This window comes from Tachysurus vachellii, chromosome 2 (assembly GCF_030014155.1).
Source record: "Tachysurus vachellii isolate PV-2020 chromosome 2, HZAU_Pvac_v1, whole genome shotgun sequence".
Lineage (NCBI taxonomy): Eukaryota > Metazoa > Chordata > Actinopteri > Siluriformes > Bagridae > Tachysurus > Tachysurus vachellii.
In genome coordinates, this window is record NC_083461.1 from 4,244,777 (window position 1) to 4,260,570 (window position 15,794).

A 15,794-nucleotide genomic window follows, 5' to 3' on the forward strand; every position below is an offset into this window, starting at 1 on the left:
CAGTATTGGTCATTAGACTAGTTTTAGCCTGGTGTTGGGCAGGTTAATATTGATCATTGGGATAGTTTTAGGCTAATTCCGTATTGGTCATTGTACTAGTTTTGGGCTAGTTAAATATTGCTCATTGGACTAGTTTTAGTCTAGTTTAATAGTGGTCATTATGCTAGTTTTGGGCTCTTGGCCAATGGACAGGTTTTGGACACAGATCTAGTGTACAGTTATAATGGACATGAAATTGTTGGAATATTTTACACTATCATCCTTTTCCCCCACAATGCCTCTAGAGGAGACACTAAAAAGTAGCAGGACAAATCACTGTTTAAGTGTCTTATCGGAAGACACTGCAAAGAGAGTAGAGCAAATGTAGAAGAGAAAAAGATATCACAAAAGTAGCTGCTTATATCTCTTTAAATCTGTGTGTGTGTGTTTGCGTGTGTCTGTGTGTAATGAGGATGTCATCAATAGTATTTCATAATCTAATGAACTGCTCAACTCTATTGGGCACAGTGTAAAGTTATTGATAGATATAAGATTTGAGCCTCCTGTGCAATATATCCATGAGTCACACACACACACACACACACACACACACACACACACACACACACACACACACACACACACACACACACTGCAGGCAGGCTATTGTATTAGCTTCATCTCCCTGTGTCTTGCCGATATTAGCGGGTAGCCGGCGGTGAATTAGGGATCATGAGAGCTTTACGTTTCTGCAGCCCCTCAGAAACGGGAAATGTCAGGAGAATTGTGTAAGACTGACAGCTTTATTGATGAGCTTAAAGCCAATATTTGAGAAGAGAAACAACGGTGTGGAGACAGAGCACAGCTTTATTATCTACCACGGATGGAGATTTGCAAAGGCAGAGGGATATTGTAGAAAACATACAGGGATTTAAAGCGGCCTACCAAGCCTACAACAATCACATTTGCTAGTGATGGCGGCTTGTTTTTTTTTTTATTTTCTTATGATTTGGGGCATATTACAGAGTTTAGACCTGTTTGAGTGTCGGCTTGTGTAGTTAATTAGAAGGAAAGTACATTTTACTTTCTACCAATTATCGTGAAAATGTACATTTTCTACTAAACTCTTCATTTCTACAAATACATATCGTCGCTGTCGGGCGAAAACCTTGTATGTCCAAATTTGGTCAATTTCATATTTTTTCACATATCGATGCTATTGGTCAGTCCCCATGTGGGTCTGTTATTTTTACAAGTTATTAACCAATCTAAAGTCTTGAAAATAGCTTGAGCGCAAATCTCATAACTCCATTGGACACTTCAACTGTCCACCTCTTCCTCACTCCGCGGGAGAGCTTCACGGCATATTTCTCCTCAAGAAGAGTCGCAACGAATCAACACGTCTTCTGAGGTACAGTAAATGTCTTCAAAACACTGGGCTCAAAGAAAAAAAAATCTTGACCCTCGCTAGTTCTGGTGCTCGTCTGAGGACAGGAATTTAGCGAAAGACAATCCACTGCAACGCGGACTAAACCCTGTGCACTGCAGATAAGGTACGGCGTTTTTTTAATTTCCTGAAAAATAACGGTTTTGGAGATACGAGGATTCCGTCTGACAGCGACAATATATGCACCACATCAGTTCTAAAGCATTTTAAAATCCTGGAAATTCAAGATTTTTGTATACTTTGTCACATACACAGTTATATACAATTTATACAGTTATATGCAGTATAGGACTTCTCTTAGATTCTCTTAGACTGTGTGTATACATAAACTAAATTTAAGAACTAAGTTTAAACAAAATACGAACAAATAGAAAAAAGAAGAAGAAATGAGTTAATAGAATGAATGAAGAATGTTACAAAATGCAATGTGTTCTGTTAAAGTGCAGGTGAGTTACATGGAGCAACAGTAAAGTGCAGTGTATAGAGTTTCAGTGCAGGAATTTAAGAGTTTTGTGAGATGGACATGTCTGTATTAAGGAATCTGATGGCCTTAGTGAAGAATTTCCTCCTGAGGCTCTCAGTTCCAGCCAACAGATGTGGAAGATTTCAGCAGCTTCACTGTAGATCTAGTAATAAAAGAACGTGATCAAAGCCTGATGTTCGCTGTGCGAGTAAATCACTCCTAGCTATCAAGGCTTCCCCGACTTTGTTAATCAAGCGCTCTTGTTAACACGCCGCTCCTGTAAACCATAACGTACCAGAACAAGCATGTAAACATAAAGCTGTCCTGTTTAATCTGCGGAGAAAATTAATCGACATCGTCCGACCAATCGGGATCCAGAACTTGTCAGTGCTGTGGTGTACGAAAATAAAGGACAAGGTTTTATAACGGATTGTTCTCGTCTGACGATAAACGGCACAGAATCTCTTAGCAACTGTCAATGACAGCATGTTTCTGATCATGTCCAGTACATGCACGTCTGGAAACATTTATCTCTTTCAGAGCATGTCTGGGAGCTCTGTCAATAAATATATCATGTTTTTCATATGTTGGCTTTTCAGTATTTTATGGGTTAACAAGCTTTATTTTCAAGGTCACAGTAATGGTGATGCTGGAGCTTAAACCCTGAACCCTCCCTGAAACGTTGTCTGTTGTAGGCAGAAAACCTTATAAAACAGTCACACCAGGGTTTTTTTTTTTGTGAATAAAAAAAAGTTTTTCTTTCTTTTTTCCTCATATGGAAAACAGAGGAAGAGATATCATCTTAATCAGATGCATTGTTTATTTCAAGGATTGATTATCATTTGGATGAAATTATGACTGAGCTGGAAGTGCAGCAGATGAAATTAAATCCAATTGTTTAGTTCACAACGATCAATCAAATCTAATTCGAAATGTACATTATACTCCGTGACCGAGCCGCTTTTCAGAAGAACTTGTAAATATAAGTCATCAGTAAATATGATCAAAAATACTCACTGATGTAGTAATAAAATAAATGACTGAAAAGCTATAATATAAAATACATGATATATTTTTTGACATGGTCTGAAAGAGATAAATGTTTCCAGACGTGGATGTACAGTACTGGACGTGATAAGAAACATGCTTCATTGCATCAATGACAGTTGCTAAGAGATTCGTAGCGGTTTGTTGTCACACAAACATAAAAGAGACCTGACGTTCCTGTTCTTCATTTTCGTACATCACAGCACTGACGAAATCTGGATCCTGATTGGTCAGAAGGTTTTGATTCATTTTCTATAACGGAGGCTCGAACAGTAAAGCTGTGAATTACAGGTTTGTGTTATCATTCTACTGTACAACGTCGTTGTTACTATAGTGACAGCTTTTTTTAACTAGTTTTGGAAGGAGCTTCCAGCGTCAGCACTCGATTCAGGACAGGGGATTTTAAAGCTTTGCGGTTTCTCTGGAGCTGAACAAGCTTGGATAATAATACGAGAAAAAAACAATGGTTTGTAAGTCGATTATTCCTGGTTGAGTCAGATTCAGAAAAAAGAATCAGAAATGATTCAGTGTTCAGAAATGATTCGTCGACCCCGAATCCTGAAACGTAGATTCACACATACAGTAAGACAGACACGTTTTAAAATAAATAAATAAATAAATAGTGTGAAGACAAATGAGAAGACATTAGAGACTAATGATTTGTGTGAGTTTTATTTTTCTTAAATTGATCTCTGACAATTGTAAAATAAATAAATAAATATAGTATAATCTGTTTAAGGGGTTGCATCAAAGCTTTAAAGGCTTTAAAGGTAATTGCTTTAAAGGCTGAATGAGGAGCTGGAACCTGCAGAGAACTCAGTAGTAGCATAGTATCAGATTATATGATGTGTAAAGTCTCACAAAATATTAGTGAGTTTTAATGCAGTCACAATGGAAATTCTACATTGCTTACTCATTAGAATTTAGTCACTGACATTAGTCATGGTGATTTATAATCTCTAATTGCTGAGGCTATAGCCTCAATATACCAAATCAGAAAATATCACAACACACCAGCAATGCGGTTTGAAAGTGAGAGAGAGAGAGAGAGAGAGAGAGAGAGAGAGAGAGAGAGAGAGAGAGAGAGAGAGATCTCAGCCCTAATTAATCACACACACCCACGCACGCATGGTAGACACATATACATGGAATATTAGACCTGGTAACTTCATGCCCTTATTTTCACCACCATAATGTATCTTCCAGTGCATCTTGAGTTAATTCTTCATCATTACAACCATTTAGATTACTGCCTTCACAAAAGTATGCTGGAATTCTCTCAGCACACCTTCCAAAGATTAACAACAGTTACAAAAAAGATGACACCAGATATTTTCCCCCAAAGCTGCTCTTCAGGGCTGTTTCTAAAATGAAAAATTCTCACTCTCTCCAAGAGTCGAGAGGGACGGCTTTTTAAACAAAAGGACATTTTGTTTGGCACTGTGCATGAGAAATTATCCCCCATGACCGACTTCCATACCTCAAATAGCATTGTTTGCCTCCTTTCCTCCTTTTTCAGCAGTGTATATATCTGGACACTCATTTAACAGGCGAGCAGACTGGCTAAAGCTTTATCTTGGCTCGGAGTTTTGACGAGAATATTCAGTCACACACTTGTTCTCTTGCGATCAGATGCACGACGATACGGCCCACGAATCCTCATTTAATAAGTCTTAAATTGTTCTGAGCCATTTAACCCACTTCAGTTATGATGTCTGTGCAAAAATGTACTAAATGTTTACACATGTTTGCACAGCTGTGACAAATGTGGCTCTGAGCTATGCATTAGCAAACATAAATATGTGTGACTAAGTACACACGGATCATTTCCCTTCTGAAAAGGAGAAATTCAGAGACATTAATCAGGTAACACACACATACCAACACGATGTACAGATAAGCAGCAGGCCTACAGACTGATTTGAAATATACAGAGCCTTGTTTTTGTAAAAGTAACCTCAGACCAAATGTCGAACAGTTAACTGAGGCATATCATTAATATCAGCTGAACTGTACTGAACTGAAAAAAAAAGGTTTAAAAAAAAATCAAAGCGGGAGGTGGGGTAGAGTAGCATAGAATGCTGTGCAGCAGCATATGATACAATAGCATAGAATAGAATAAAGTATAGTAGCATAGAATAGAGTAGAATTCATTCATTTTCTACCGCTTATCCGAACTACCTCGGGTCACGGGGAGCCTCAGGCTATCACACACACACTCTCATTCACTCACACACTACAGGCAATTTTCCAGAGATGCCAATCAACCTACCATGCATGTCTTTGGACCGGGGGAGGAAACCGGAGTACCCGGAGGAAACTCCCGAGTCACGGGGAGAACATGCAAACTCCACACACACAAGGCACAGGCGGGATTCGAACCCCCAACCCTGGAGGTGTGAGGCGAACGTGCTAACCACTAAGCCACGGTGCCCTCCCTAGAGTAGAATTCATAAAATAAAATGCAGAATACAATATGACGTGATGTAATACAGCAGCACAGAGCAGAAGAGAATGCAATAAAATAGAAATAGTATAGAATACAAAGGAATAGAATACACTACAATACAACACGGTAGCGTAGAATAGGAACTGACAGAATTGAATAGATTATGATGTAATACAATAAAACAATACAATAGCATACCATGGAATAGATTACAATTTATCAGAATATATCATAGCAGAAACATAACAGAAAATAATCATATTGATTACAGCAGAACAGAATATGATGCGGTACAATAAAACATAATATGATAGAACATATAGAACAGAAAATAATACAATGGACTATAAGGCAAGAGAACCAAATAGTGTAGATTGGAATACAATAAAATGCAAGTTAATGTATTTACTATTTTATTGGTAATTTGTAGTTTATCTATTTATCTCATATAGAAGTAAGTTCTATAGTTATCTTCTCTACAAAATTGTCATTTACAATGAGAACAAAGAAAGAATAAAACAGTCGGTGTGAAGAGTTTTTAATAATGCTGACTCCTGGCTGGCTCACCGGTGACTCTGTGCTGATCAAACTCCCCCTGTATGAAGGAACATAGAGATGAGCAGTGCTGTGAGGGGAGTGGATTCTTCTCCATCAAGCAGAGATGGTACAGCATAAAGATTGCGGCATCCTGAACACTGCCGGCTTGCATGTGAGTCGTGGATTTATTCATTTTTAGTCAAAACAGCTCCAAATTCATACATTCTATCAAATTCCTCTTATCATTATTTCCCAAAAATACTAGTGTGGGAATGTAAATAAAAATTGTCCCTTGTACTGTGAAACCATGTCCTTGATTCTTTGGTTATTTTTTGTTCTTTTTTTGTTATTTATTTCTTCTGCACCAGATGGTGAAAGTCACTGTTCAGCTCAAAAGCACCTAAATATAAGTACCAGCATTGAATTTTATTATATTCCCTCGTAGACAGTCATATGCTACATGTGGATAGAATTTAAAATAAATCAATAAACCATAGGAGAGACTGATTTTATTACCTGTAACAAGTGTGTGTGTATGTGTGTGTATCTTGGTGGGTTGGTGAATGGGTGTACATATATGTGTGTATTTTTGTATGTGTGACTGTGCTGGGGGAGTGTAGGTGTGTGTGTGTGTATGTGTGTGTGTTGGTGAGTGGATGTAGGTGTGTGTTTTCTGTCATTAAAAAAATCTGACTGGAATATTTAATTTATGTGTATGGAGTAGGTGTGTGTGTTTGTGTGTGTGTGTGTGTGTGTGAGTGTGTATGTGTTGGTGTGGGTAGAGTCCAGGTTTTATACACAACTCATACACAAACTCTCTCTATGATATTCTCCAGATCCACAGGAGCCTTAACCAGGAGAAAGTGCTTACTGCATATGAATGAATGATTTTTGTCAGGTTCTAGAATTAAAGTCATTAAATAATGACCTCAACTGGATTATTTTTTAGTTTTGTGTTTGGGAAGTTTTTTCATGACAGATTTCATGGCACTTTATATTCCGTCTGATTAAAATTTTACTCATCTAATGCATCAAAGCTCATCTATTCCCATGTGTTAGTGTGTGTGTGTGTGTGTGTGTGTGTGTGTGTGTGGTGTATTCTGACTAATAACAGTGCAATCACATAGAGTCATCTCTCATTGCTCTGATGCCATAACCATATCGCATCCAGCACAACATCAAAGTTCTCAAGATCAAAACTGATGCAAAACGCAGCAACACTTCCAGGCACAATTCCAAAGCGGTCTCGGGTCACTTTAGTGATTTTTTTCCACTTCCACGTTTGTGCTGACAAGTAGATTCAGTTTAGTCAGTATCTACAGCTGTCTGTCACCAGCAACATGATGAAAACAGAGAATGACCCAATTTATGTCTTGACATCAGCTAAGACTAGATCATTAAATGGCTCATGAAGAGATGAGATAGTGTTTTGTCCTGTTTTATATTTATTTCTGACAGGAAAAATGAATTATATGGAGCTCTGGCTTTCATCCTTGTCTAATCAATTCCACCTGCAGAACGTGAGGGTTGTGAGGATAGATAGAAAAGAAACAGGAAGGAGCGTGGATCTTTTATCCTTGACCAGTTGGCTGATCACCTTCACACGGCCGAGTCCCAGACATTAACACATGTTTAGTTCACAACAATTCCTCAGAAATGGATTCTTCACTGGAATCGATGGCTATGAAGATTTACTTTATTTACCTCATTACTCTCACTCTCTCTCTCACTCATCTTCTACCGCTTATCCGAACTACCTCGGGTCACGGGGAGCCTGTGCCTATCTCAGGCGTCATTGGGCATCAAGGCAGGATACACCCTGGACGGAGTGCCAACCCATCACAGGGCAACACACACACACTCTCTTTCACTCACGCAATCACACAGGAAACCCCCGAGGCACGGGGAGAACGCGGGAATCGAACCCCCAACCCTGGAGGTGTGAGGTGAACGTGCTAACCACTAAGCCACCGTGCCCCGCCTCATTAGGTTTCATGAATTTCATTAATAAATTAATAAATCTTAATGAATGGTAAGAAAGCAACAAAGCAGGCTAATGCATATTAAGATTTCAATGTTAACTAAAGATGATTGCAGGATTGATTCTGGAATAAAAATTAAGCTGACATAAATTAAAATACTGCATTCACTAACTAAGTAACAAACTCTCAGGGGGTGTGCTGGAACTGGAAAATAATAAATCACCGGACGATGTTTGTTGGAGTTTCTTATTATTAGTATTTGAAGAAGAAGCCTTTATTTTGTCACATCTACATTACAGCACAGTGAAATTCTTTCTTCACATATCCCAACTTTGGATAAGTTGGGGTCAGAGAACAGGGTCAGACATGATACACGACCACTGGAACAGAAAGGGTAAAGGGCCTTGCACAGGGCCCAAAAGTGGCAACTCGGCAGTGCCAGGGCTTGAACCTTGATCCTCAGCCCAGAGCTTTAACCACTTGAGTCACCACTACCCCTATTTTTTAGTATGGTAAGTGTTTAAATGCCACCTTTTTTTAATGCCATTTTTTATTAATTAATGAAGGTCATATTTGAACAATTCGTCATTTAACTTTAAGGAAAATAATCAAACTCCTGATCAGGACACATCACAACGTTGTGTCTCTGATTATTTTCCTATAATAATATACCCCACAGTCTCATTCCTTATACATTATAGTACAGAAGATTATTCTTCTGTATTATTCTCTCTCTCACACAGAGGAAGAGAGAGAGAGAGAGAGAGAGAGAGAGAGAGCAGTCTGTGTGTTGTTTTTTCACTTTTACTAACTTTGTGAGACAAAACACAAAGTCTGGTAAATAAAAACTGCTTACAGCTGCTATAATGTTAAGCTACTTTGCTGTTCAGACGTCCTACAACATTAAACAGAGCTACAGATGGATAGAACATCTGATATGTGTAATAAAATTGCTGTGGCCTTCACGGTGTAGTAACAGTAACTCCAGACATGTCCCTATGTGGCAGTAATATTCCCCTGTGGTTTGCATGTCCGTGGGAAATGGTATTTCTTTGTAGAACCTTATTAGCCTGTGATAATCTCCTGAAGCGCTCCGAGAAGGATTACGAACAGGAGAGAGTCTAATTCCCGAGCAGGTGGACAAGATCCATTTCTTTAAGGCTTGTGCTCAGCCTCCTCTTTTCGTCTCCTGCATTGTTGCGAGAGTTAATCTTCAGCCGTGCTACACCTGCACGTCTGGCTGCGAGCGCTCGGACTCGGCCTCATGTGGATCTCCTCCTGGAACGTAACACGCACCAGGACAGGAAATCATCTACAGCAGGAGACATCGAAGGTGTCGAGTTGCTTATCAGAACCGGTCGCCTTGGTATCATCTGGTCGGGTCGTGTCACTCTTACGTCGCTTTTTATCACTTCTTACAGAGGTGAAAAACATTCATTCATTCATTCATTCATTTTCTACCGCTTATCCGAACTACCTCGGGTCACGGGGAGCCTGTGCCTATCTCAGGCGTCATCGGGCATCAAGGCAGGATACACCCTGGACGGAGTGCCAACCCATCGCAGGGCACACACACACTCTCATTCACTCACGCAATCACACACTACGGACAATTTTCCAGAGATGCCAATCAACCTACCACGAGTGTCTTTGGACCGGGGGAGGAAACTGGAGTACCCGGAGGAAACCCCCGAGGCACAGGGAGAACATGCAAACTCCACACACACAAGGTGGAGGAATCGAACCCCCAACCCTGGAGGTGTAAGGCGAACGTGCTAACCACTAAGCCACCGTGACCCCTGGTGAAAAACATTTGGAGTTCATTTTGGAACTCTTTTCTTTCCTCTGCCTTTCTTTCTTCTATCGCTCTTCATCTGTGACATTTTGTCTAATCTGCTGCCTTGATGCTCAACCTTGGTACAGCCTCCCTCGGGTTGCTTCATGCTTATGAACTCACACAAGGAGACCTGGCACGTGTACTGCTCTCTTCACTCTTCTTCTCTTCTTCACTGCCACTTTTTTCTCATTTCTGAATGTGGTGAATCTGATCTTTGTCTTAGTTGTACTAATAAATAACCACGGCAGATTTTTTTTGTCTACAAGTACGAACCCTATTTTATTGACCTTCCATTTATCTTTGTTGAGTTCTTTTAATTCTGTCTTATTTATGGCTGCAGAATACATCACTGTTTCTATAGAAACAATTAATTTCCAGTTACTTATATGATGAAGTTGACACATCCATCCATCCTGAGGTGGGGGGCCCCCTGGCTTAGTGGTTAGCACGTCCAAAGACATGCGTGGTAGGTTGATTGGCATCTCTGGAAAATTGTCCGTAGTGTGTGATTGCGTGAGTGAATGAGAGTGTGTGTGTGTGCCCTGCGATGGGTTGGCACTCCGTCCAGGGTGTATCCTGCCTTGATGCCCGATGACGCCTGAGATAGGCACAGGCTCCCCGTGACCCGAGGTAGTTCGGATAAGCGGTAGAAAATGAGTGAGTGAATTAAGCCTGAGGTGAGGGTGGTTAGGAAAAACTCCCTGAGATGATATTAAGAAGAAACCTCGCGAGGAACCAGACTCAGAAGTGAATCTCTTCCTTATTTGGGTGGCACTGGACAGGAAATAATGTATATGTAAATAATGTCCTTTATACAACAGTTTATGGTCCAGTGGAATTGTGCAACCAAGAGCTCCTGAGGAACTAACAGGTTACCAATTCTGAGTTCACCAATTCCTTCCTGACAAAGTCTTCAAATGTTCATGACTGAAGACCCAACCACAAAGCTCCAGATGCAACAGTAGCTTAAAGACAGTGTGACAGTCTCCAGGCATTTTCATACACAACAATCCCATAAGTCACGGGCTGACCATGCAGATCAATCCACAGCAGAATGCACACCAGGCCACAAGACCGCAACCAGTTTATTCTACCCTGGGTGTCAGGGAACCTGGAGTCTATCTCAGTGGACACGGATCACCAGAGGTGGGAGTAAGTCACATATATGCAAGTCATAAGCAAGTCTCAAGTCATGAATGTCAAGTCAAAGTCAAGTCGAGTCTTTTTTTAATATTTGTCAAGCAAGTCTTAAGTCGGCTTAGTGGTTAGCACGTTCGCCTCACACCTCCAGGGTTAGGGGTTCGATTCCCGCCTCCGCCTTGTGTGTGTGGAGTTTGCATGTTCTCCCTGTGCCTCGGGGGTTTCCTCCGGGTACTCCGGTTTCCTCCCCCGGTCCAAAGACATGCATGGTAGGTCGATTGGCATCTCTGGAAAATTGTCCGTAGTGTGTGATTGTGTGAGTGAATGAGAGTGTGTGTGTGTGCCCTGCGATGGGTTGGCACTCCGTCCAGGGTGTATCCTGCCTTGATGCCCTATGACGCCAGAGATAGGCACAGGCTCCCCGTGACCCGAGAAGCAACAGTCGATAACAGGGCATCTCCATATTGAAAACAACTTGTGCAACTAACCTTCAAAATATATAGAACTTGATAAAATAATGGTTTAATCCTTGAGATCAGAACAAAAGAGCAACAGTCCTGTGAATCCCATTTAGAAAGGTGGTGCACCTGAATGTTTGTGTTTGGATTGGACTCCCTTTAATCCACACGCCACCGTAGATACTGGGGGCGGAGCTTTGAGGACATTTGATTGTGCTAGATGGAAACGGGGTGGTTAATAAAAATCGTTTCACCTACTTAACTGTTACAGAGCTAAACTTGGGGGAACAAAAGACGCATCTTATCTAATAGTTTCTATAGTAACAGAATTTTTTTAATGAAGGAGTTTGAGGAGGAGGAGTTAATTTTTGACATTGAGTAATGTAACCATAAATGGATAAAAAGTTGTTTTTAAATGACTATAAGATTCTTAGCATTGGTAATGTGTTGTTGAACATTGAGCATTTTGTTTTTGTTGATTGATTTTCCCATAACTGTTGTTTTTATACCATTTTTGGGCATTTAGTGAGGGTTAAAGACAGGACGAGATACAGAGAGAAAGAGAGAGAGACAGAGAGAGAGAGAGAGAGAGAGAGAGAGAGAGAGAGAGAGAGAGAGAGAGGTATATTTTCCACTCATTAGTCTTGGGTGTGGAGGGCGAGACAGTCCTCTGTACACACATGAAAGCAGCATGAGTATTTCAGCGGCACGGCTAAAAGTCTGGCATTGAGCTGCAAGAGAAACGCTGTAGAATAAATGTTTGTTTTCTATAAGTAGTGGAGTGAGAGCGCTGGGTAAAGTGTGTCTGAACCCAAAGACGTGATTTTTCTATCTGTTCCCATAAGACACACACCATCACATCAACACCACCATGGAATATGAAAAGTCAGGCTTTTACTGAGCGTGGTGAATAAACAAATCCTGCCGTCGCTTATACGTTCGCCTTAATGCAAACACACACATCAAGAGCAGGACCGTCAGTGTGACGTGCTAATTGCTAATGGATTAAGGAACTTATACACATGAAAGCTTTTTCTCTGTGTTTCTTTGAAGTAATACATGTATTCGTTTTCATCCCATTTTTGGCTTATTTGTTTTTAATCTGATTTAATGCATCATTAACTTTTATTTTTCCTTTTTTCACATAATGTAGTTCATTAGCCTGGACACGTTGTTGTCTTTATTTAATTTATTTTTTTAGCTAAGAACATATTCTGAAGAAAGTATCCTACATATAGAACTGGGCAAGAGTTTTATAAGCTACTTTGTATGTTCTAGGAAAACTTCTGGAAATTTCTATTCAGTAAACTGTATCAGGTTCAACTAGACATGTCTGGCTGGTGATAATCATTCACGTAAGATCATGTTCTAAAACTTTCATTCACGTAAGATAATGTTCTAAAACGTTCTAAAAAGATCATGTTCTAAAACTTTCTGATTCATGTTAAAACATTACAACCACTGACATTACCATTGATAACTACATTACATGCTTATGATACGACTTAGCTTGTAAAGAGAGTAATTAAATAATTAATCAAAGGTGACACAAAGACAAAAGATACACAAGCACTGGAAACAACCTTGTAGACCACAATACCAAGAAAATTTTAAGACGGATGGTCATTACACTGTTATAACAAGGTAATGTAGCGTAAAGTAAAGAAACATTCAGATGTAATTTCTTCTTATTAGTTTTCTATTTATAGATTTCTATAAATATCCTTGGAATATTTGACATAACAAGAGGGTAATTTATGTTTTTCTGACCCTTAAGTAATGTGTATATGACAGCTTATAACATTTCTATGAATATCTATGACATGTCATGGCTCCATAATGGTGTCTGTATACACACCAGCACTTAGTGCAAACCTCAAGATAGATAACATTATGACATAACAAAATGTTTAACCCTGAAGATCATTACACTGTTATAAAAGGGTTATGTAGCATTTCCGTGGGTTTTAAGTAGTGACATTCATGCATTTTTTCTTCATATAAATTTTCTATACATATTTCTAGGACAGTCCCTTGACATTGTAACAGTAGGGTTATGACTGTTTTTCTGACACTTATGTAATGTGAGGTTTTTACATATGACAGCTTATAACAATTTTTTGAATAATTACGACATGTCATGACTCATCATAAATCATGATATGACAAAAGGTTTAAGACCGATGGTCATTATACTGTTATCACGGGGTTATGTAGCTTTTCTCTGGGTCTTAAGTAAAGTAACATTCATACATTACTTCTTTGTGTTATTTTCTATAAATATTTTTGGAAATTCCTTGACATAACAGGAGGGTTATATATGTTTTTCTGATCCTTTGGTAATCTGAGGTTTACAGGTTGACAGCTTATAACATTTCTATGAATATCTATGACATGTCATGGTTCCATAATCTTTATATCTGTTTATACACCATGACATGGTGAAAACCTCAATCTGGATAACACTATGACATAACAAATGCCTTGATGCTATGACACCGTTATAACCGGGTTATGTAGTGTTTCTCTGAGACAAGTAAAGTGAAGTCCATACAGTATTTCTCTAAAGGCTTAACATTATAACAAGGGAGTCATATAAAGTGTAATTTCTCTGACCCTTATGTAAAGGAAGGTTAATATGAGTGCTTATAACCTTTTTATAAATACCTATTTCTCGTCATGGCTCCATTATGGATCCTTAGAGTTTGCTATACTAAAAGATACAAAATCAGTTATAATAATGATACATAAATCTCTGTAATGGCATATTATGTCACCTCAGATCATCAGTATAACGTGACACTAACATGCTAGACGTTTGACCATAAGCTAAATGCAATGACATTTTTTAATGCTCTAATGTACAGTAAGTCTGCATAAAGAATGTCATAACAACCTAATGTCAAGAAAATTGCTTGAGGATTTATGCGAAATGTCATGCTAGGCTTATGTAAGTGTTATGTAGCTTCATGAAAACCACCCGTAAGTAAATTATGGGCCATTGCCAACTATTGCTTTAAACCTGTGCAATGTGGACTAATGTACAGAATAAAGAAAAAGTGTGTGTGTGTTTGTGTGTGTGTGTTTGTGTGTGTACATTCAGCTGCATATGTTAAACTCTTCTGTTTACAGAGTGCGGTTTTTGTTTGTACAGCATTTTTTTGTCCTCACGGCTGACAGTAATGCGCTATCATAGCAAGCCGAAAACTGCTAATAACTCCTAAACACGGCCAACGTGCCACAGCAGGACTTTTTCATTTCTGCTTCCTGTTTCTCTCTTTTTCTCTCACAGTCCTGTATCAGCATAGTCCAGACTCTACAGGGAAGCCATCAGTTATCCCTCATCCGCATGCCGCGGAACCGCGAAATCGGCCTCCGCCGTCAAGTAATCCAGCTGTAATGAGATTTGAGGGACATCAAAGTGCCGTGCCTTTGAGGGAAAAAATGATCGGAGAAAAAATAGGTTTGAAATGCAAATTACCTCACAGTCGCTCCAAGTCACCCACCTCGACAACGTGAAGAGAACGCAACCAAGGAGCAAAACACACGCTTCATGAGTGAGTCTTCACAACCAAGTCGCTGAATTAATGTGTGAGATGAGAGAGAGAGAGAGAGAGAGAGAGAGAGAGAGAGAGAGAGAGAGAGAGAGAGGTGAAGGATAGAAAAATGAGGTCAGAGGAAGCTGTGAAACTTCACTAGTTCCAGGGAACAAAGACTGAATCGTTACCTGTGACAGTATTGAGTCACAAAGGAGACACATCAATTTATCAGTTGCCTTCTGATGATACAAGCAGGTAAAAAAACAAAGAGAGATCAAGTGAGAGTGAGAGAGAGAGAGAGAGAGAGAGAGAGAGAGATGTAGGAAAGGAAAATGGGTCGGAACATCTTGCATAGATTGTTTATTTTTATGATAATACGTATTTAAAAATTGATACTGGATCCTGGATGAATAAATGGATGGATGGATGGATGGATGGATGGATGGATGGATGGATTGTATTTTGTCCAAAAAATCTGAAATTTATGTCAACAGGACAGATGAAGTTTACTTTACCTGATCTGTGCTGTCATGACAGGCTTATGAAGGTATTATGCAGCCTTATCATCAAAACATCTACATCATGATTCCAGGTCAAATCTTCTACTAAAGGCACTAAGAACATCATCTTTAATTTTTAGTACTATAAAACTTTGCAGCCTTTATTTCAGAGCGTACGTTTTTGTACACGACCCGAAAATCTGCGTTCCTCTCTGTGTTTGAGTGAAGGGAGCTGGCGAGCTCGCGCCACAGGAGGCCGCGATTGCTGTCGAGCCAGTTTACTTCAGCAGGAGCTCAAGATCAAAGAGGATCTGATGACAGATCTGACATCCTGCAGTGTCCTTTAGTCAGACCGTAAACAGACTCTGAGCTCATCTCTCTGGTGTGTACGTAATTAGACGCTAATGCAATCGGCC